Raw genomic sequence first — 23,114 nt, forward strand, 5'->3', positions numbered from 1 at the left:
AAGGACAAATCAGAAAAAAAAACAATCACAGTAACATTTTATTTGGGCAGAGTTGATTGCTCAATATATAAAAACTATTTTTTGGATTATATTCCTAAAATTTGAGAGATCAATTGCAAAACACAAGAAAATCAAAAGTTGTTATTCTCTGTTGGTGGCTCGATTAATATTTCAGTTGACATTTATGACAAATCTCCAGGTGGCACAATTTTCCAAGTTTAGAGCTTTCATGAAAAAAAAGAACGAAAGAAAATTAAAAAAAAAAATTATGAAGACTTACTGCTGAGTTCCAGCCCTGTCATTATTTCCGCCAGGTTTATATCCCTACAGCCATCTGCAGCCACAGCCCTTCAATGCTAATTACATCCATGGTCAGCTCAATTTTGATGTAACCAAAAGCTGGTCTCTTTCAGATCTACTGTTGTCACAGTTACCCATACACAGACTTTTCATGAACCAAGTAGGCTACCATTCATAGTCACAAATCTTCAGATAATAGGTAACAATCACAGACATGTTTTTCAGCTCCCAATCAATTTTGTTCCTTTCCGAAAAAAATGTGTTTTATCTTCATATATTACACTAATCATTTCCTGAAGTGAGCCAGTGATTGCTTAATTTTAGCCAGGCAGTATTTTTCAGACAAAATCCTGGATTAAGTTAGATAAAATGCCACAAGATACAGAGGAATTACAAACAAAAATACACTAAAGTATATCTTTAGGTAGAGAATTCAAAATGGATAAGGACAAAATCATTTTAGAGAAAACATTCCCAATTCCCGAGGAGAGCAGATAGCCACATGTCGCAGGAGAAAAATAGTCACTTGGTCAGATATCATTTAAAACCCAGGAACTACTAAATATGCTTAATGGCTACAACATTGTTGGTTGTCTCTATGGGTAAAGGCTAAATAACTTGATGATGTAAATCTGTTATTTAGAAATGTCTATATATTGTTTACTCTAGGAACATTCTCTTAGTTAATTTCATAAAGCCCATACTTAAAATGAAAACTAAGTAACTAAATATATTGTATAACCCAATTTCATTTTTTGGTGTGGTGGGTGAAGGAACAATTGGCAGAGATCCTTTAATGTCTCATCATTTAAATGCCAAAAGAAGTTCAACTCATATCTTTAACATAGGAAGGAAAAAAGAAACACCATTTGAAAAGACAGATGATTGGCTGATGGAGGATGTGACAAGATATAGGCAAAGGATACTTAGAATTTCATGTATCTATATGCTTTTGTCTTATCTTTGAAATAACTGATATTTAACAAACTAGTTAAACAAAATTTAATTTTTGTTACACAAAGTGTTTTAGTGTTGTATGTCCCTTAATTTGGGACTATGGAAAGAGATAACATGTCACTTAATATAAGAAGTTATGTTGATTTGTTGGTATACTAGAGTTATCAAATTAATATTTACTGAATACTGGACAAAATCCTAGACACTGGTGAAAAGGATGAAGGAGACATGCTTTCTAGGAGTTCATGGTTTAGTGAAAAACTACGCTAGGACTGAGAACTCTCCTGTGTTTACAACCAAGACAATCTTAATAGTCAAGCTTATACATCCCATAGAAACAGATTTAATAGCAAACTGGAAGATAATGTGAACACATTTTCCAAGAATTATTTGAGGAAAAAATAGAGATTCTTAATATTATTTCTATTGCATCAGACCCTAAAAGTTGTGAATTTATAATTTAAAAAATGTTCCTGGTTACCGGGGCCTCCCTGGTAGTGTAGGGGCTAACTCTCAGCACTATTATGCTATAGTGCTGAGGTAACCCTCATGGTGCAGCAGACCTCTCTGGTCTCCCCTGCTGCTCTCCTTAGAGTGTATTTTAGTAGATCTGCTTGTTCTGCTCTCTGCTCTGTGAATTCTTTCACCTCCTACCCCGCACCTTTGGCCTGCACCTCAGTTTTTTCATTCATAAAAAAACAAAATAAATCTTTTTAAAAAGTAAAAAAAAAGTTCCTGGTTAAAACAGCAGGTCAAGAAAATGTCAAAACTAGCAAGCCAACCATAGAACTGAAGCAAAATGGGCCAATATAGGGGAGGGATGGACACAAGGGAATATGCTGATGGTTCAGGGGTGAAAATAGTTGTGGGAGAACTATGGGGAGTACAACGATATAAGAAAAAAATTTAATAAAAAAAGAAAAACAAAACCAAAAAAACCTTCGCTAAATTTCACCCATTAAAAAAAAAGTTTCCTGGTTATTATGATGATGTCCATGTTGTGACAGTTGTGAATGACTGTATGCTTCAAAATCTTTGGGACATGGGGATATATTGAAAGTAGTCAAACAGCTACATAAAGCCACAAGGTTATTATTGTGATTTTCACATGTTATAGAGACGGACAACTATTCCCCATCTTATTCAAATACCAAAGAGAACAAATATAGGTAGCATAATAAAAGTTATTCATCTGACAAAGGCTTTTAGAATCCCTGCTACCCTATGTTGCAAAGTAAACACAATTTTTTGGATTTTTTATAAGTGAAATATGATATTTGAGGTCTGTGCTTAATCTTTGTTGTTTGTTTCTCTACTCTGTATTATTGGGTATTCAGAGTTTTATCTCTTGGCTCCTATCATCTTTTATATCTCAGAGATAAGTCTCTGTATAAATTAAGATGGGGAGATGGTTTCTCTCATGAATTCAGTGACATTAGCAATTTCATATACTGCTCACAGCTAAATCTGCATAAACTCACTGTTTGCTCAGTTTCAAAGGATTCTGATGGAAAAAAAATCATAAATGTACCATTTCTGAACATTAAAAATCACTATATTCTTTCCTTCAAAATCATATTCACTAGTACCTGTCATAACCATAACTAAGATTCTCCACAAAACTGTTTTGCTAAATATATATTTATTCATGTATCTGATAATAGCCCATAAGCAAATGTGTCTCTAAAAATGTTAAAGTTTTCAGTTTTATATCATTGAGTATGATATTAGCTGTGGATAATATATGGCCTCAATTACATTGAAGTATGTTTCTTCTGCTCCAGTTGAATAAAGATCCTTATCATAAAAGGACATGGAATCTTGTCAAATAATTTCTCTACATTTATTAGATGATCATATGATTTTTGTCCTTTTTATTGGTGCTATATACTATGTTTCAAATTTTGTTGTTGTTTATAACAGTTTATAAATACACTTTAGAACATTTTTTGCCCCTGATCTCTCTGTATTAGAAGACCAAACTCTTCTGTTTGATTCTGGAAACATTGGAACAAGCCAAATATCTGTTCATCCATAGAGCTTAGGTCATTTCCTGGAGACAACAGGAAGTTGGATTTTGTTTTCTGATCAACCAGCCACTCTGTTCCTTTTGATTGGTGAGTTCAGTCCATTTGCATTTACAATTGTTATTGGTAGATAGAGGTTTGATTTTATCATTGTGTTCTTAGTTTTCTGGATCTATTTCCTTGTTCAGGTTTTTTTTTTTTTTTTTTTTTTTTTTTTTGTGTGTGTGTGTGTGTGTGTGTGTGCCTGTTCTTCTCTTTGATTCAAACATAAGGGAGCTGCTCTCATGGCATTGCCAAAGCTGCAGGAACTTGCTAATTCTAATGGAAAACCTACACTGCCTGGGGAAATTGTAGCCATCACTGCACATCTCTCCACCCCAGACACAGGGAACCAATAGCTTAATCCAGTAAATTGAAGTTCCTACCAGGTTTTCCCTAATGCTTCAGGTCCTAGAAGAGTGAATGGGTTATGTTATTTTTTAAGGGCAATGAATGATTTTAGATATTTTAATAACATTTAGAAACTGTGTACATTCCCTTAATTCCTGTATTGTCATGACTATTATTTCAGTTACTATTTTGAAACATAATATGGCTACAGTGGCATTTTATTGCATTTTTAATATTATTTATTGCTGAGGTTTTATAGTCAATTTTAGTGATCTTAAGTACAATGAGACAACTTGGAATATCATCTGATATGATTTTATAAGAAGTTTCACAAAATTACCAGGGTATATTGTTCTATTTTAAATATTGGATGTTGTGCTTTATAATCTAAAGAGATATCTTTGTCTAAATTTTAATATATTGATGAATAAAACAAATATGTACTTGAGAGTGAGATCTCAATTTCTAAAGAGAATTTGGCCAGTTCCTGTTCATTAAGGACCTTTGAATGAACACAAGCATGCTATAAAGAGGGAAGTGGAAGTTAACAAGAAGAAAAAATTATTTAGAAGAACAGAGTACAAAGATTTAGAAATTATGGAGGTTCCCAAAAAAGAGTCTATGTGGGAAAAAAAAGGTATAACTCACAAAATTGCAATATATATATGTATCTGTCCTACCATGTCTGAACATTGGCTTTATCTAAATTTTTACCCACTACTTATATAATAACGGATACTATTTTCTGCATAGAAATCCACATTCCTGTCATATATTATTTGGTGATATACAATAAGGAAACTAACTTGGAATGGAGGGAAATGAGCATATTGCCAAGCCTGTAATGCCATAAGAAGTTATGAAACTTTGGGTGATGACAGGGAAGATGGAGCGTTTCAAGTAGTCCCTGGCATGAAATACATACCTTGTATTTTGATGATTGCTTCAAGTATTCCTGGCAACCCTGTTGTCATACCTAAAATTCCATGTATAAACAATGTTTTCTCTCTGGGAAGCACATTTACTTTTCCTCATTTGATGCAATGAGTTAAGTTTTCCTGACAAAATACAAGAGATTTTGAGAACACATCCAACGAATGTTTTTCCCTAAATAAGTGTTTATTTTTAGAAATTCTCTCTAATTTGAAACAGTAGTGCAAAAATTAAAGCTCTAATGCAGTCCATTCAAAATTGATGCTAACATTTTCTGCTAAAAGAAAGAAAATGGACTCTCAAGTTCATTATGAGTGCCTTTCTATCTTATTGAACAGAACTAAGTAAAAGCAACCTCAAAATTGAACTGCAGTGATAGTGACATTTTAAAGTTTAATTTTCTTTGGGATAAATTTTTTCCTAAATTCAGGCTAACATTAAACAAAGAAAGAGACAACAACAAATGAAAAACAAACCCTAGAATTCTGACTGTAAAATTGGTGCCACCGGAGTGGGCAAGAGAAGGTGTAGAACAAAGATGAGAGGGGAATGAGTCCACTGGACTACGGAGGAAGACTTTAGGTGTCTTGGTGGTGGGTGTGTAGTGGCAACATACATCTGTAGGGATGTGATCCTATACCCTCTGGATCATATTCAGGGTGTAAAGAAGTGTTGTTCCCCAATTATAAAGAAAAACATTTAAAAAAAAGATGAAAAATGAAATTTATTTAAAAATATAAACAAGGGAGCATTACTGAGCATAAAAATAAGACAAACAAAATTAAATGAGTCTAAACCTCTTCTAATATGATCTCAAGTTGAAGATAGTCCCTGAGTCTCTATCTACCTCAATAGCATTAGAGAGATGCTGGTATCTCTGTAACGTATTCTTGCTGGATTAACACACATTCCTTACTAACGTAAGAAATGGACACCTTATGACAGCTTCAATGACAAGTTTTTACACTGAACAAGATTTGCCTGAAGGACAAAGGTCAAGCAGATAGTCCATTATATTCGATTTCCTCTTGTCTTACAAAATTACAACAATCTAGGCTAGAGTTAATACTCTCCAATATATAAACACTTAATAAATGTCTCTGGGATTGAACTAGTGCCCTCCCCCTTTCTTTGCTTGAAAATAAGTGGTGGTCACGATTTTCAGTTAAAATATAGCTGCTCTCTGGTTCTGAGAAGTTCATTATAAATTCTGAGTCACTTAGTGACTTACCCTAGTAAGTCACTAGAAATGGCTGAACAATTAACATACAGTTCATTAAATGAGTAAAATCAGATCCTTGAGAAAATCCCAGGGCATTGCAAACTATCAGTTGAGATGTGCAGGTGTGTCTACTTACAGCTAGTGAGGATTATGAAAATTATCCTACTCTTCTCTTATTCAACCTGATTATGTATAAACAATCATCCTCATTTTTCATTTGTTTTTTATTTGCCAAAAATAAAATAAAATACTAAAATAAAATACAATAACTGCCAAATTCATTGCAGAAAAAAAATTTAGCACACAAACTACTCTGCAGTATTAAACACTTAAAATACTACTCAAGAATTAAATGTAAAGACAAACTATAGATGAGATATTTAGAATAATTAATCAACAAAGATAATCATATGCATTCTCTAAACTTGATTCCTGGATAGTGCTAAATGTATCAATATTAGTTTTCATACGGAGTAAATTTTGTTTTAAGTAAATTAGTAAAGTCAGGTTTTGGTACATAACTTATATTTTGACAATAATACTATTTTATAATTATTATCATCATAGGATTAAGTACAAAGTAACATTTAAACAGACTAAAGCTAAAGGTAAAGATTTCATGTGATTGATAATAGAATCACGATAAATATAACAGTATTCTTCAAATACCATGTGTTGTCTTCACAATATGAAGTTAAGTACACTTACTGCAAAGCTAAACACTAAATGCATCCTTTTTTATTCTTTGTTTTCTTTCCTTCCATTCTTTTCTAAAAATCAGTGTAAATTACTTGTCCATATGGAGTAGTAAAAATACATAGGATATTCTTTACCACTTTGAATCTGGAAGTTCTTTGAAAAACTCCTGGACTTCTCTTTCTTTGATCAAATTAAATGGAGTGAAACATGCACCCTCAAGGCAGTTTTTCGATAGGAAAAGATCAAATAAAAGCAATTACACTGTAATTTGGTTGGTAAGGCTTAAAATAAGGAGCCTATTGAGAAGCTCTTTCATACTTCAACTCCTGCATAAGTAGCCAGATTTTTATGTTTAAATTAATATAATCATACTGAAGTACCTTCTAAAATACAAGGTAGCTATAATTGATCCTAAAATTCTACCTGCAGGAATAAGATGCCTCTTAATTTAAAATGTAATATAGCATTTGAACAAGGAATAAATTAGATCAGCCCTGTTAAAGAAAATCTTGGTATGTATTGTAAGATATTCCTTATTGCTTTTAAAATTTCATTAAATACCTGTAATTTAAAAAATACATTTACCTCCCATGGGCCAGACCAACCAATATCAGTGACAAAAATACCAATGACCCATATTTGGTCATCTGGAGTAGTATGGTGAGGTCAGTGAAAAAAATCCATTTATAACCTTGGTGATCTGCTCTATAGACTTAAGCCAACTTTGAATATGATAGAACATAGAAGATTAACTCAGAATGTGTATGTCCAGAGAAGCTGTGTTCTGCACTTGTGATTATATAAACCAGCATTGTTCAAAGTTGGTTTGTGGTGCAGTGCTGGGCCCTGAATTGCTTGCTGCCAGTCTCTAGCATTCAAGAATCAGTATTGATAACAATTTGATAGCTATTTAGTGCCACTGTTTCTAATAATAATTTTAGTAATTGGCCGTTTTAATTTGTATCATTTTTTTGAGTAATTTGTTTTGATTGAATCTTACAAAAGAATTGGGCCCAAACAGAGTACCAACAAAAAAACAAACAAAATCACAATGTTGTAGATTATATGGTTGTCTATAATTTTGGATACACTTTTAAAAAGGAAAAGAAAAATCACAGGGAAGAAACAGAATAGTCTGTGACATACCCTAGGAAAAATGAGTTTTCTCCTTGACATTTTTAATGACAGTTCCATTGCATAATAATTTAAACTCTGATTTGACCATTGTAACAGTCCTTTCAATTTTACCATGCTAAAATCTGCTTGTTAGAGAAATATATTGTGCTGCATTAAAATTTGCCTTGACCTTCAAAAATGCAAAGATGAATTCCACATTGTGGCATTTGTCATTTTTAGTCATTTTAGTTCAAATCTATTCTTAGATCTTATTAACAACTCAGATGGAAAGTAATTTTTTCTGAAATTTAAATCATTATATAAGGACTGATTTCAGCTTATACTATCACACACACATACCGTTTGATAACTTCTTTTACTAATTGTTAAACAATAAGACTTTATTTCAGGGGAACTTCAATGTCAAGATTAAATACAAATTGTTCTTAAGGGATCGATGGATCACTTTTTCTTTGTTTATGGCCAGGTGATGTTCATTGGCCCGATGTACCTGTGAACAGCGATGAAGCTTTGTGATGAATGCCAAAATAAAAGAGCATGCTGGGAGTAAGAAATGCTATGATGTCAAGTTGAGTTTCTGGCAATTCTACCTTAGAGACACAATGGATAAGGAAAAACTGAATATAGAATATGGAATTCAGACTAAGAGAATCTCCTGATTAGCTCTGTGATGTCTGTGGAATAAATAACTTTCTTGTTCATCACCATAATATGAAGGAAATTTGGTGCCTTAACTGAGGTTCTGGGACAAAATGATTAAACTGAGAGACACTATTCAATCTACTTTCTTTGAAGTCTTGTAAACTGAAGAAATGCCAGATATACAATCATCAAAGACATATTGTGAATGACGAAGTTTCGAAGTATATATTGAGCTGTTATAATTTTTTAACCTATGCCCCAGATCATATTAAATTAGAGGGTCAGTTCTAAAGAGCCTTCTTCAGCTCAACAGATGGCAGGTAGGGGAGGACTGTACTGGAAACCTACACAGTGCTCCTGGAAGAGTTCACTGGCCTGTACATATTGTTCTCTTCTATGCTAGGAATGCTTTTATTTCTAGGAAATGGAATTCCTTAAGTCTCATCAGGATTGTCTTCACTTAACAAATAAAAATCTTGTTTAACATCAACAAAAGGAAATTAGTAAATAAAAGATAATTAACTCAGATCCTTCTCCTTCAAGTACAGATTTGAATAAACAGTCTATATGTTTTTAGTATTTTTACTGTTTGAGACATTGATTGATATGAGTAGTTATGGTCTTTATATTCCAGCATATATTTATATATCTAACAATTTGACAAACTTTTGTTGAAAATGTACTATATTGTATCTGTATTGGCCCATAAATCCAGCAACATACTATGACATTCATTTTCTAAGAGAAAAGACATTTAACATTTTGTCTGTAAAACAACAGATTATGTCCTACCCTAGATTGGACGATGTATATAAGATAATAATGCTTTATGGGAGTATGAAGATGAAAGTGGGCAACTCATCCTGCTTTAAAAAACAAACATTAGGTCCTCCCTGGTGTCGCAAGGGGTTAAGGACCGCATTATGAAACTAACCACAGCCTCTGCAGCATAAATTCAATCCCCGGCTGGCCAGGGAGCAACCCAGATGGCACAGCAGACCTCTCCTGTCTCACCCACTGCTCCCCTCAGCAGTGTACTTCAGTCAGTCTGCCTGTTCTGTTCCCCACTCTGTCTCTGGTGAATCCTCTCACCCCCTGCATCTCTGGCCTGTACCCCAACTCTTGTATGCATAAATAAACAAATCTTTAAAAAATAAATTTAAAAAACCCCAAACATTAGGAATGTAATATCTAAACTGGAACTTGAAGGATGTATAGACATTCGTCAGATTGATAAGGAAAATATTTCATGTAAGAAAAAAATCCAGCATGTACAAATCTAGAAACAGAAATAAATGAACATTAACCTCAATAGATTGCAACTAATTTGATGTGACAAGAAGATAAGTACAAAAATCATTGGGAGTTAAATTTATGTAATTAGATTATTTTCATTACAGCATACAATCTTGCTCTTTCTAACCCGAAATGCAGATGTTGTAATATGGAGCAGTGAAGGAAAGATTTTGAGCTAAGATGTCAAATCATTAGGAATGTGTTAAAGAAAGTTGACTTTATTGGTAATGTGAAGAACACGTTTTTTTTTTTTTTTTTTTTTAAATATTAAATTTTATTTTTATATTCCCCCATACAATTGCAAACGCCCCATTCTGACCCCAATCCTTCCCCTCCCGCCCCCCACCCCAAAAAGTGTCTCTGGTTCATAGTTTTTTGTTGATTTTGATTTTCACTTTCTTGTATTCATTTTCCTGGTCCCTTATTTAAGTTTTCTAGATTCCTGCTATGAGTGAGACCATCCGGTATTTTTCTTTTTCTTTTTGGCTTATTTCGCTGAGCATGATCCTTTCCAGTGCCATCCATGTTGCTGCAAATTGCATGTGTTTATCTTTTTTGAATGCTGAGTAATATTCCATGGTATATATGTACCACATCTTCTTGATCCAGTCATCTATTTTTGGGCATTTGGGTTGTTTCCAAAGCTTAGCTATTGTAAACAGTGCTGCTATAAACATAGGAGTGCAGGTGCTCTTTGGAATTGATGTTTCTGTGTCCTTTGGGTAAATACCTAGGAGTGGAATTGCTGGATCATATGGAAGCTCTATGTTTAGTAGGTCCAGAAATCTCCACACAGCTCTCCATAGTGGTTGGACCAGTTTGCACTCCCACCAACAGTGCACAAGAGTTCCTTTTTCTCCACATCCTCGCCAACATTTGTTGTTGCTAGTTTTTTTAATATGTGCCATTCTCACTGGTGTGAGATGGTATCTCATGGTAGTTTTGATTTGCATTTCCCTGATTACAAGTGATGTTGAACATTTTTTCATATGTCTGTTGGCCATTTGCATTTCCTCTTCAGAGAAGTTTCTTTTTAGCTCTTCTGCCCATTTTTTGACTGGATTATTTTCTTTGTTGTTGCTGAGTCTCATCAGCTTTTTGCAGATTTTTGTGATCAGTCCTTTATCATTAGTGTTGTGTGCAAAAATGTTCTCCCAGTTGGTGGGGTTTCTCTTTGTTTTTGTTATTGTCTCTTTTGCTGTGCAGAAGCTCTTTAATTTGATGTAGTCCCAGCTGTTTATCTTTCTCTTCACTATCACTGCTTTGGGTGATGTGTCTGTAAAGATGTCTTTGATGTGCAAATCCCGTAGTGTTTCGCCTATATTTCCTTCTATGTATTTTATGGTTTCAGGTCTTATGTCTAGTTCTTTAATCCATTTTGAGTTGATTTTTGTGTATGGTGTGAGGTAGTGGTCAAGCTTCATTCTTTTGCATGTAGCGACCCAGTTTTCCCAGCACCATTTATTGAACAAACTTTCTTTGCTCCAATGCATAGTCGTGAAGAACACGTTTATTAGCTATTTTGGAATGATGTCACAGCAGTGGAAATGGAACAGTAGGAATGGATAAGAGGAAAATGATATGACATTGTTAAAATTATAATTTATATGATAAAATATATAAGAGACCTCTCATTAAATCACCAAAAAGACAAATATGTGAGATAAAGGATGTGTTAATTAAACTAGATGGAGATATCCTTTGACAATGTATACATATATCAAATCAAAATGATGCATTACTTAAATATCACATATTTTATATGCCAAATATGCTTCAATAAAACTAAAATTAAAATATATATTATATTGTTCTTTTCTTCCTTATTGATTTTTGGATGAGAACAAGACCATCTAGATAAAGACATAATTTCCTAGTCTTGGTAGTTATGGAAACCATGTAACTAACTTCAGGGTAATGGGATGAAAAATAAAGTATATTGTGCAGAAGCATTAGGAAACAATTCCTACTTCCAATATGGATAGTGTGCTCCTTTAAAACAAATTATCTCTTCTTAAAAAAAAAAAATCTTCCTTTTAACTGTTGCCAGAATTACAGACATGGTTATTGGATGTCTATCTGCTCTTTTGATGTCTCCATTTTAGAAAATAAAGAGAATGAACTACAAGACTCTGAGTCACTGAGGACACCAATAAGACAAAATAAATGATCATGTTTAAGTCATTTCTACTCAAAGTCTCTGTTACTTGTAGACATGATGCAAGGGGAAAAGTAAGTTGAGACTTCTGGCTTAAATGATTACTGACTTTAATAAGGAGTGTATTTAAAAATCACAGTATGGGAAAGACACAAATACTAGATCTAGAAATTTTGACTCTAAGGTACCAGAATGACATCAGAAAGGAGTTGTCCAGTTGGTGATTGAGTATACTAGTCCTGAATTCAACTGAGTAGTTGGATATAAAGATATGAGTGGCTTAAAATTGTGTGTGGTCAACACTAATGATAAAGGACTGATCACAAAAATCTACAGAGCAGATTAGACTCAACAAAAACAAAGTAAATAATCCAGTCAAAAAATGGGCAGAAGAGCTAAAAAGAAACTTCTCCAAAGAGGAAATACAAATGGCCAACAGGCATATGAAAAAATGTGCAACATCACTTGTAATCAGGGAAATGCAAATCAAAAGTACAATGAGAAACCATCTTATACCAGTGAGAATGGCACATATTAAAAAACTAGCAACAACAAATGTTGGCGAGGATGTGGAGAAAAAGGAACTCTCCTGCACTGCTAGTGGGAGTGCAAAATGGTCCAACTACTATGGAAAGCTGTGTGGGAATTCCTCAACCTACTAAAGATAGAACTTCCATATGATCCAGCAATTCCACTCCTAGGTATTTACCCAAAGAACACAGAAACATTAATTCAAAAGGGCACCAACACCCCCATGTTTATAGGAGTACTATTTACAATAGGTAAGCTATGGAAACAACCCAAATGCCCAAAAATAGATGACTGGATCAAAAAGATGTGGTATATATACACAATGGAATATTACTCAGCTATCAAAAAAAGATAAACTCATGGAATTTGCAGCAACATGAATGGCTCTGGAAGGCATCATGCTCAGCGAAATAAGCCAGAAAGAAAAAGAAAAATATCAGATGGCTTCACTCATAGCAGAACTTTAGAAAATCTAAATAAGGGACCAGGAAAAAGACTAATTATAGTAAAGAAAAAAATCAAAATCAACAAGCAATTATATATCAGAGACACTCTACAGGGGCTGGGAGAGGGAAGGAGAAGAGGGATTAGGGTCAAAATAAGGGAGGAGGGAATTGTATGGGGAATATAAACAAAATGAAAATGCATACATTGTGCAAAAATGAAAAATGATGTAATTAGAATTATATAAAATAAAACAATTAAAAAAATTGTGTGTAGTGATATGAAGTCTTTTTTTTTTTTAAAAATATTTATTTATTTATTTATATAAGCACTGGGTGCAGTCAGAAGCGCGGGAGGGTGAGAGAATTCACCAGAGCCAGAGCGGGGAACAGAACAGGCAGACTGACGAAATACACTGCTGAGGGGAGCAGCGGGCGTGGCAGGAGAGGTCTGTCGCACCATGTGGGACCCTCACGGGTGGCCAGGGATTGAACTAGCACTGCAGAGGCTGTGGGCAGCTTTGCAGCCCAGCGCTCAACCTCTGTGCCACCAGGGGAGGCCCTGATATGAAGTCTTGATGGCCCTTGGACAGCACTCAGAGGAGATGAGATAATGGAGAACAGAGTGTAGATCATCAATATCTAGGCTGTGGGAGGAAGAAGAGAGGAGGGGCAAGAGGAAGAGACTTTATAGTAGTAGTGGTGGCAAGGGTAGCAATAATAGCAGTGATATAATAATTTGATAAACGATTGTGATATGATAGGCATTGCATCAAAACACTAGATATATTAAGACCTTCAAACCTCAAAAATATCTCTATAAGGTAGCTCCTAACTCCTAAGTCAGCTACTATTATTAGTCCCATTTTAAAGGAAACAGGCACAAAGAAGTTGCCAAATATTACACTGTTAGTGGTGGTGTACCACAGGCTGTCTCGAGTGCACTCACTCTTCACTATTGTACCTAATTTCCTCAAAATAGATGCAGTTCAAGAGGTGATTAAAAATCTTAGAGAAGGACTGAGGATTCAAAATGGTGACACTATTGGCTATTACTAATGTTGCAGAGAATTCTGTGGAAGAGGACCAGATAGAGTTGACTTGATTAGAAATTTTAAGGTCACCAGTGACTTAGCTGAGATCCCCTGACTGAAAACCTGGATCAAAATTTGATGTGGGTGAGATAGGCTAAAGAAAAAACCTGTGCCTCTCCATCCCCCCTCCCTCAATAAGTTCAGTTTTAAAATACCAAAGGGTTGAGGAGGAAATGGAGAGAAATGATATACCATTCATCTGTGAATTAAAGGTGAGAAATTGTGAGAAGTAACTAGAGCCAAAAAAGTTTTTGATTTGTTCTTGTTAGATCATGGAAACTTCAGTGTGATTTATCACAGGTAGTAAAATGGACTCTGAAAATGCAGGAAGAAGATGGAAAACTAATGAACCAAGTTGCAAGAAAAATGGCCAACAATGCCATCAACAGGTCATGTGACAGGATTAGCCTGAACCAGATGAATGGAAATTTCCTCATGTTTTAGCAGAAGTTAGCACACAAAAAAGAAAAGTTGAAGGTAATGCACTCTTAAGTCTCTTCTGAGAATGAAGAAAAGTAGCAAAACCAAAAGGCACTCAGAGAACAGTATCCACCACAAAATATCATGGGGATAATTATCATGAAGCCTCCTAGTATTAGCCCTGCCACACATTTGCTGATAGAACTCATCTTCCTAAGAATTTTTATCACTAAATTTTCATTTTTTACTTGCAAAGCAGCCCTACTGGAACAGTATTCTTTTATGAAAAACTGAAACAAAAATGCTTTGAGAAAAGAATGTACTCCATGAACTTATTATCAGGAGAAACATAAATACAATGTCGTATAGAGGGAACAGTACTGGCCATGGGTGCACCACACCTATGCAGTGAGATAGTGGGCAAATCACTCAGTCACTCTGCCTCCTCCTCACGTCCATTGTAAAACGATAATAATTGCCCTTAGATCAAAGACTTTTTTTCAGGACCAAAAGACAGAACTTATAAAAAATCACTTTGTAACACAAATCACTACATAAGGGCAAACAATTCTTTGTGAAATCATGAGTTATCATCTATCACTGTACTATACTAACAGCAATGCGAAATGACAAACAGTATTCATATCCAAATATCTCAGCGGTGGTGAAAGGTAGTCTTGCCACAGATGTCACATCTGGTTTCCTTAGTGTTCAAATGCGTCACATTTAATTTTAAACAGCAAGGCAGTACTGGGAACAAAGGAAGTGGTCTAGGGGTTCATGACTTTGCCGGACCGAGAATGGTTAACTGCCATATGCTATCCAGCAGAATAGCCAGAAGATGTGTGGCCGCCACTTGGGGGAGAACGGGGGGAAGGAGAGAGGGGGGAATGTTGCTGGAAGTTGTGGCTGAGGATGCTTCAGTTTAGCTATGGGAAATCGTTCAGCTTTCTCCGTGTGGTCTCACCACATCCTCATACATCCCCATGGTGGGACTTTCTGGAAATATAGGCGGGGGCAGGAAGGCAGAACTAGGAAGATGGAAAGTGAAGAGTGGATGAGACCAAGATAAGAGGGGAGGGGCAGAGATCAAGGAAAGCATGGCTCATCAGAATGTGCTGTTGTGTACACTCTATTTGGGTCAGGATACCCGATGATCCCTGTGGGCTACTCACAAATTACATTTCATTTTTGCATATGTCTAAAATTTCAGAGTATAACATATGTATAAACACTTACTGTATGCAAAGCTGTTGTTACAGCAATTTCCCGGAGAAATCAGACGGCACTCAGGGAGGTGGAGAGAGAGATTTACTTGTCACACTGGTGGGCTCAGCTTTTGATAGCTCTCAAAAGACCGAGCACCCAAGAGTGAAAATGGCAGGCTTTTATACAATTGGTATAAGGAAACTCTCTATCCCATCCATCGTAGCGAAAGCATACTTTATTGTTCGGGAAGGGGGTCAAGGTAGCCATGGCTACCACTGAGAACAAGCAGTGCAGTACACCCAGCAACTTTTCTACTCCAGCAAGCAGCAGGATCTAAGGAGCAGACTCCCTCAAGCAGTAAGCTTGGGAAACTTCCTGCTTCACTGTCATGGCTTTGGATAGTCTCTCTCGGTAATATTGACCTTTCTTCTCTTGAAAGTCTACATCCTTTGGTCAGTATCTCTTTTGTCTCTCACACTCAGTCCTGCAGTCTCATTTGATCTCTATCTGAAAAAAGTGGATGCTCAGTGTCCATGGATTCAGTTGCCTAATTCATGCAACTAACATCAATATTAAAAAATTGGATCTCAGAACCCCATTTACAATGTTGACTCTAATTTTTTAATTCCTTGCGTACTTTCCACTGACCTCTACCCAAACATTTTTTTTTTTCAAAATCCCATCACCCGGGCTTCCCCAGTGGCGCAGAGGGTGAACACTGGGCTGCAAATCTGCCCGCTGCCTCTGCAGCGCTGGTTTGATTCCGGCCACCGGGGAGGATCCTGCATGGCGCGACGGACCTCTCCTGCCGTGCCCGCTGCTCCCCTCAGCAGTGTACTTCATCAGTCTGCCTATTCTGCTCCCTGCTCTGGCTCTGGTGAATTCTCTCACACTCCCGCGCTTCTGACTGTGCCCAGTGCTTGTATAAATAAATAAATAAATCTTAAAAAAAATATATTAAAAAAAAGAAATTGTGGGACTATCAAGTCATACATTCAATATCTTTCACATCTTCATAAACATTAACACCACACAAATGTGAATCATCCTTATTCCACATCTGAACTATTGTAACAGCTTAAATGTGCTCACTGAATTTTCTTCAATCATTGTTTGCATTGTTCTCTTTCCCATTCCATAACACCATAATAGTTCTGTACTAATCAACATGTTAAAAATAAACTTCTGCTTTTTTGTCTTAGCAGGCCCTGTATACTTTGACTTTAGAGAATCAAATCTTCCTTATTACTCATGATATAGCTAGTAAGTTAATTTTTAAGAATCTATGTACTCATTTTGCATTATATGCTGGCACTGTGATAAACATAAATAGAAATGGAAAAGTAATTTCCAGAAGCTAAAGATTTACAGTGGAGGCAAATGACTGGTGCAGCTAGTGCTGTTAGAAGAATGTAAGGAATGTAATGGGTACTGGAGAATAGAAACTTAATAGAGACTGGTTCAAAAAAGGGAGAATTTCCAAAAGAAGTGAATGAATTAGTTTAGTCTTAAGAGAAATAAAGACGCAGCGGGTTAAGACGCAGCACTATGGGGCAATCCGCAAACATTTCAGCACTGGTTCTATCCCCAACCAGGGAGGTGACCCAGGTGGCAGCAGCAGACCTCTCCTGACTCGCAGGCTGCATTTCAGTGGATCTGCCTGTTCTGCTTCCCACTCTGTCTCTGGTGAATCCTCTCACCCCCCGCATCTCTGGCCTGCACCCCAGCTCTTGTATGCATAAATAAATAAATCTTTAAAAAAAAAGAAAAGTGGAAAAGATAAAGAATGAGGATGTTTTAGGCACAGAGATCAGCTGCATAAGAACATGTGGTATTCACTATGGAGAGCTGTGTGGAGATTTCTGGACCTACTAACCATAGAGCTTCCATATGATCCAGCAATTCCACTCCTAGGTATTTACCCAAAGGACACAGAAACATTAATTCCAAAGAACACCTGCACCCCTATGTTTATAGCAGCACTATTTACAATAGCTAAGCTTTGGAAACAGCCCAAATGCCCAAAAATAGATGACTGGATCAAGAAGATGTGGTACATATATACCATGGAATATTACTCAGCATTCAAAAAAGATAAACACATGCAATTTGCAGCAACATGGATGGCGCTGGAAGGGATCATGCTCAGCGAAATAAGCCAGAAAGAAAAAGAAAAATACCGGATGGTCTCACTCATAGCAGGAATCTAGAAAACTTAAATAAGGGACCAGGAAAATGAATAACTATAAGAAAGTGAAAATCAAAATCAACAAACAACTATGAACCAGAGACACTTTTTGGGGGGTGGGGGGCGGGAGGGGAGGGATTGGGGTCAGAATGGAGGGGTTGCAATTGTATGGGGAATATAAAAATAAAATTTATTATTTAAAAAAAAGAACACGTGGTATTTTAGGGAATCCTAAATTGATTTTTATGCCTGGAGTAAATGTTTCAACTCTAACTCTAAGGCATTGGGGTGAGGCAGATATGAAGGGTCTTGTAAGGAAAATGTTCATTTTATGCTGAAAGCAATGGGAAGCTGACAAAAGATTTTCATTAAGATAATGAGTTGCATGACCATATTTGTGTGTTAGAAAGATGCCTGGAAGCAAAGTTGAAAATGCTTGGAGGCAAATATGAGTGAAGTAGGGAAAACAAGTTAGGAAGTTTGCGTCTTTCTCAAAGTCTTGAGAAAACAGTTAGTCCTTTGAAAAAGAACCACTCTGACCACCACCACCACACATAGAAAATAACTTTTGTTCACTGACTGTAAGAAAATCTGATAGGCTAAGAAAATTGATTTGGGTAATGAAGATATATTAAATAAAAATATTACAAGTAAATATGTGCTCTTTGCAAAACAGAGAGATCAGTATTTCATAAACTACAATTAGAAATAAATGCTTTGCATTTAATAGATGACTAGGAAATAACCTCAAATACTTATGGTTTTCTCTTTTTGTCTGTTAGATATTTTTCTCCAGTATTTTATTTCTATATAATTAAGGGCTAGAGTGCTCTAATTTACTGTTACGTTATTTTTAGCTTTTCAATTAAAAAATGAAACTAAGGAATGCAGATTCATAAAAGGATTAAAAAAATTAAATCTTGATTAGCTTTTAACTTTTAACTCCTTGCATATAATACATACCATATGCTAACACACTATTCAGGACCAGGATTAGAGGAGACACTTGCTTTACTGGGTTATTAAATGTGTAAGTTGTTCTGTACCCTATGCCCCCCCCCAATAATTCTTGCAATCTGCCTGCTGATATAAGCTTATAAATCATTTGCTACACTCTTTATCTAGAAGATTTCTGTCTCTAGACTCTTATTGAAGACTAACAGTTGTCTCTCTTATTGAAGACTAACAGTTGTCAGTACTATAAAATATTTAAAATATAGTATGGTACACCAGCACCATCACTACCTAGGAAATAGTAAGAAATACAATTATTGGGCTCCACATTACATAAATTGAATAAAGATTTCTAGGGATGTGGCCCAGAGACCTTTATTTTATCAAACTTTCCAGAAGATTCTTACGTACTTTTGAGACAGTGATAAAGAATCAATCAAAAGGCAGAATCAAGTAAAGGCATATTTGAGTTAATTAAGAAATTAATTTTATTGCTGTGAATGTCTTGATGTTAGGCAGATAACCACACATATCCATTAGAATAGTACTAAGTTTGTGTTGGCTCTGGATGTTTTCTTGTTCAAATAACAACAGACTGTGGACTATATAACCAGTAAGCTGATGTTACCTGCTCATGGGGTCCCTACATTAATGGAGACCTGATCAACTCCTCCAGTGAGGATAGACCATACATGCAGGACAGGGGAATGAAGGTGCCTAATGCGGATATATTTTTTCACAACTTACCCAATAAACACAAAGATATATTGTTTAAATGAATTTGTGAGATTAATTTTTAGTCATTTTTTTTCTGGATCATACCAAATATTCTTATTTTATAAATTAATTGTATGATACTGACAATTACAATAACTTAACCAGTGGTATAATGTGCAGACACCGATTAGAATGCATTATGAATTGAAAAACAAAGCATTTCTTTTTCTTGATGGAAATCAAATAAAAATGTCAAACTGCTGCAATCAGACATCCCAGATATGAATATTCATTGGCAACTGTTCATGGCAGATTTATGAATTCTTTCACCTGCTGTTAGGAGGAAAAAGGAAAACATTAAGTTGCCAAATAAAGCTATTAACATAAGCTAAAAGAAAAAAATATATACACAGATGGATGCTGATCTTGGAATTATGCAATCTTATCAGAAGCGACCTATTTCTTCTATATTGTGAAAACATTTGCTTTATACATGTAGACTGCAAAGATCTGAGTTTTGAACTCAGTATCCACTAGCTATGCACTCTCATGTGTTTATGGGCGACAGTGAAACCCAAGGTCCATTAATTTTTCCTGGTAAAAGCCTGTGTGAAGATACTCATTAACAATCTAAGTTGTATGTAAAATAGCTCCCTCATTTCTGAATTCAGCACCATTTATATCAACACCCACATTGGACTGTGCTGCCCTAAATAAAAAAGATTTTGATTAAATTTGAGCGTATAATTTTAAATGGATGATCACAAAGAACTTCTATGGATTTATTTTGAAGGCTAAGTAATGAGAAACCATATAAAATGTTTGCTTAGGCATGTTAGGTTACTTACTTAACCATGTGTGAATTCACTTAATTGGTGGAATACAGTTTTCATGAGCATTTTTAGTACCTCCTGTTACTACCAGGGTTGGAATGTACAAAAAGCATAACATTTCCTAGGGCAATTTAGAATTATAATTTATAGTCAAGGAAAGCACAAACAGAAGCAATAAAAAACTACATGTTGAATATTCTATTATTCTTTTATGTACAATTAGATTTGCTTGGTGTAGATATTATCTTTTAGACTCTAAAATGTCTATTATCTTTGACCCATTCTTTTAAATGGTGCTGATTTCTCTCTTCTAGTTTATGATTTAAATAAATCCATATTTAATATTAATGGACATTTCTATGTTAATAAGTTGAATAAAATTGGAACTATGATTCCAAGAAAAAATAGATTGTATTTTAGCCAATACATATTAGATTTCAATTAAGTGTTTGACAAAGGTATAACTTAGTGCCTATTTTCTATAGGATGAGGCATTTGAAAATTGAAACTATAACACAAACTCTCTGTCACTGTTGCTGAACTATCCCAACAAGTTAAACTCAAAGAATCATCTGAATGTATCCCCAATCCATTGAGTTTTACTGATAAAAACAAAAGAAATGGTGCTGAGTTCTCAAAAGTTTGTATTACACTCACTGTTGGTGGAGGTGTAAATGGAGATTGTCTATAGAGGACAATTTACTAACATTTGCTATAGAGGATAATTTATCTAGCATATGAAAATTAACTTCATATGTGCCATTTTTACCAGCAATTCTACTTCTAGGAATTGAAACTCCTATAAAAACTTGCCACAAATTCAAAGTTATTCATTCCATCATCATTTGTAGAAGCAAATAATTGAAAGTGCTTAATATCTATTAATAAGGGACAGGTTAAGTAAAGCATGGTTCAGCCATAGAGTGGGTTCAAAAAATGCAGACATTCAAAGAATGAATTAATTCTGCATGTATTGAGGTAGATTGATCTTTGAAGTACATTTTTAAATTAGAAAGGTACTCAAAATTATGTTCATAGTCTCCTATAATTTTATATGAGAGAGACAGAGAGAAGATAGGAGGGGCGAGAGAATTATCTTTCTGGTTATCTATTTTCTATGTATCTATCTACAAGGATTCAAACAAAATGGAAATCAATGATTATATTTGCTAGGTGACTGAGAAGGGAATACACAAACTTTTCATGGAAATCTTTGGCACTTTAAAAGATATTTATTTATTTAAAAAGATTTATTTATTTATACAAGCATTGGGTACAGTCAGAAGTGTGGGAGGGTGAGAGAATTCACCAGAGCCAGAGCGGGGAACAGAACAGGCAGACTGATGAAACACACTGCTGAGGGGAGCAGCGGGCATGGCAGAAGAGGTCTGCATGCCATGTGGGACCCTCGCCGGTGGCTGGAGATGGAATTGGCACTGCAGAGGCTGCAGGCAGCTTCGCAGCCCAGTGCTCAACCACTGTGCCACCAGGGGAGGCCCTTAAAAGATATTTAAATGTACCAAACAGTTACATTTAAGAAATGAAATTTAAATTGCAAATAATTCATGTCTAAAGTATACCATATTATGAAAAGTATGGGGTAATGTTTACATGGAATAAATGACCACTTCCTAAAGGATAGAGTGTTGTAAACATTTAGAGATATTCTTCCAGGGACCTTTGATTATTGGGGATTTTATTTAATCAATTACATTTTATCTATATCTTAAATCTTACTATCAGTGCAGCTTTGTACTTCTTGTACAAAGAAGTTGTTTAATAATCACCTTGAACAAGACTCTCAAAATACAAGCAGATGTTAAACTAAAATTTGTGTAATATAAGCCCAGGCAACTCTTGAAAAGCAATATATTTAGAGTCTGGAGTGGCCATTTCACCAACTCCTTTCAGTCATTTTGAATTTTGGCAGCATCTCATCATTATTGATATTTTAAAATATTTGTTTACAGTACAAAAAGAAACTAAAGAATATTTTGAAATAGTAATATGAAGGTTCTATACTTTTAAAATATAACTTAATATTAGTTTCAAGGATGTGATGGGGTTTTATGCTATTTTAACATAAAAGCTTCAATATATATCAATTAAAAATAAACATTTTCTAAAAGAGTAGTAACAAAGATATTATCTCTTTGAATATGCAGAGTTCCTCAATAGTTACTCTAGTATATTTAAGAAACTATGTATATTTCCCCAAGAAACACCTGGTAATGCTTTTATATACATATATTTAGATTCTCTTTTACTATATATTTACAACAATCATAACATTATTTTACTTTAAAATAAAATTGAATGTAAATCCAACTGCTGAACACAGGCAGAACACATGGAAGATGTATTTGCTGATGTAAACTTTGTAATTACCCCCAAATAATGAAAAATACTTAACCATCCCATAGATACATTATTCTAACATGGTATCATTCTATTTCTTTGGAATTGTTCATTTGGAGATTTTTATCACTTATCTTTATGGGTTTATTTGAGTTTCCCAGATTCTCCCTCATAAAATACATGAAAAGTAGAATAACATCTCTTTTCTTTGACCTCTTCTTACAAATTAAATATTCAACAACCCTCAAGCATCCGTTACCCTTGAGATGACATCATGATCTCAACAATATTCCTCTAGGCAAATCCACATAATTACTACACATTTAGAGTCTACAGAGCTTCTTCAGAGAAAAGATAGTATTGGAGTCTCTATTGTTAAGGGGTAAGGATTTAGACTTATGTAGTTACAGATCTGAGATGCAGCACTTTATTTACTATCTGGCTAACAAATATGCTTTCCTTTAATAAATACAGAAAAATGAAACTATAAAATCAATATTTTTAGGGTATGATGGGCAAGAATATTTCATTTTGGATTTCAAAGCACTCCCCAAGATACCTCCTCCCCCCAGTTTTTTAAAGCATAGAAAGTCACTTACAGGTAAA

General features: G+C 34.9%; 1 long non-coding RNA gene across 1 annotated transcript in view; it reads right to left on the minus strand.

Moving 5' to 3' along the window:
* LOC129146753 (uncharacterized) overlaps nt 1–7,240 on the minus strand; it is a 123,616-nt gene extending 116,376 nt beyond the window's left edge. The window contains exons 1-2 of the long non-coding RNA XR_008553919.1: nt 7,114–7,240; nt 4,600–4,732 (exon numbers count right to left, since the gene is read on the minus strand). This is a non-coding gene — a long non-coding RNA (uncharacterized LOC129146753). The remainder of the gene's footprint in view (nt 1–4,599; nt 4,733–7,113) is intronic.
* Between the last annotated feature and the right edge of the window lie 15,874 nt (nt 7,241–23,114).

This window comes from Talpa occidentalis, unplaced genomic scaffold, assembly GCF_014898055.3.
Source record: "Talpa occidentalis isolate TD23 unplaced genomic scaffold, MPIMG_talOcc4v2.1 talOcc4.4, whole genome shotgun sequence".
Lineage (NCBI taxonomy): Eukaryota > Metazoa > Chordata > Mammalia > Eulipotyphla > Talpidae > Talpa > Talpa occidentalis.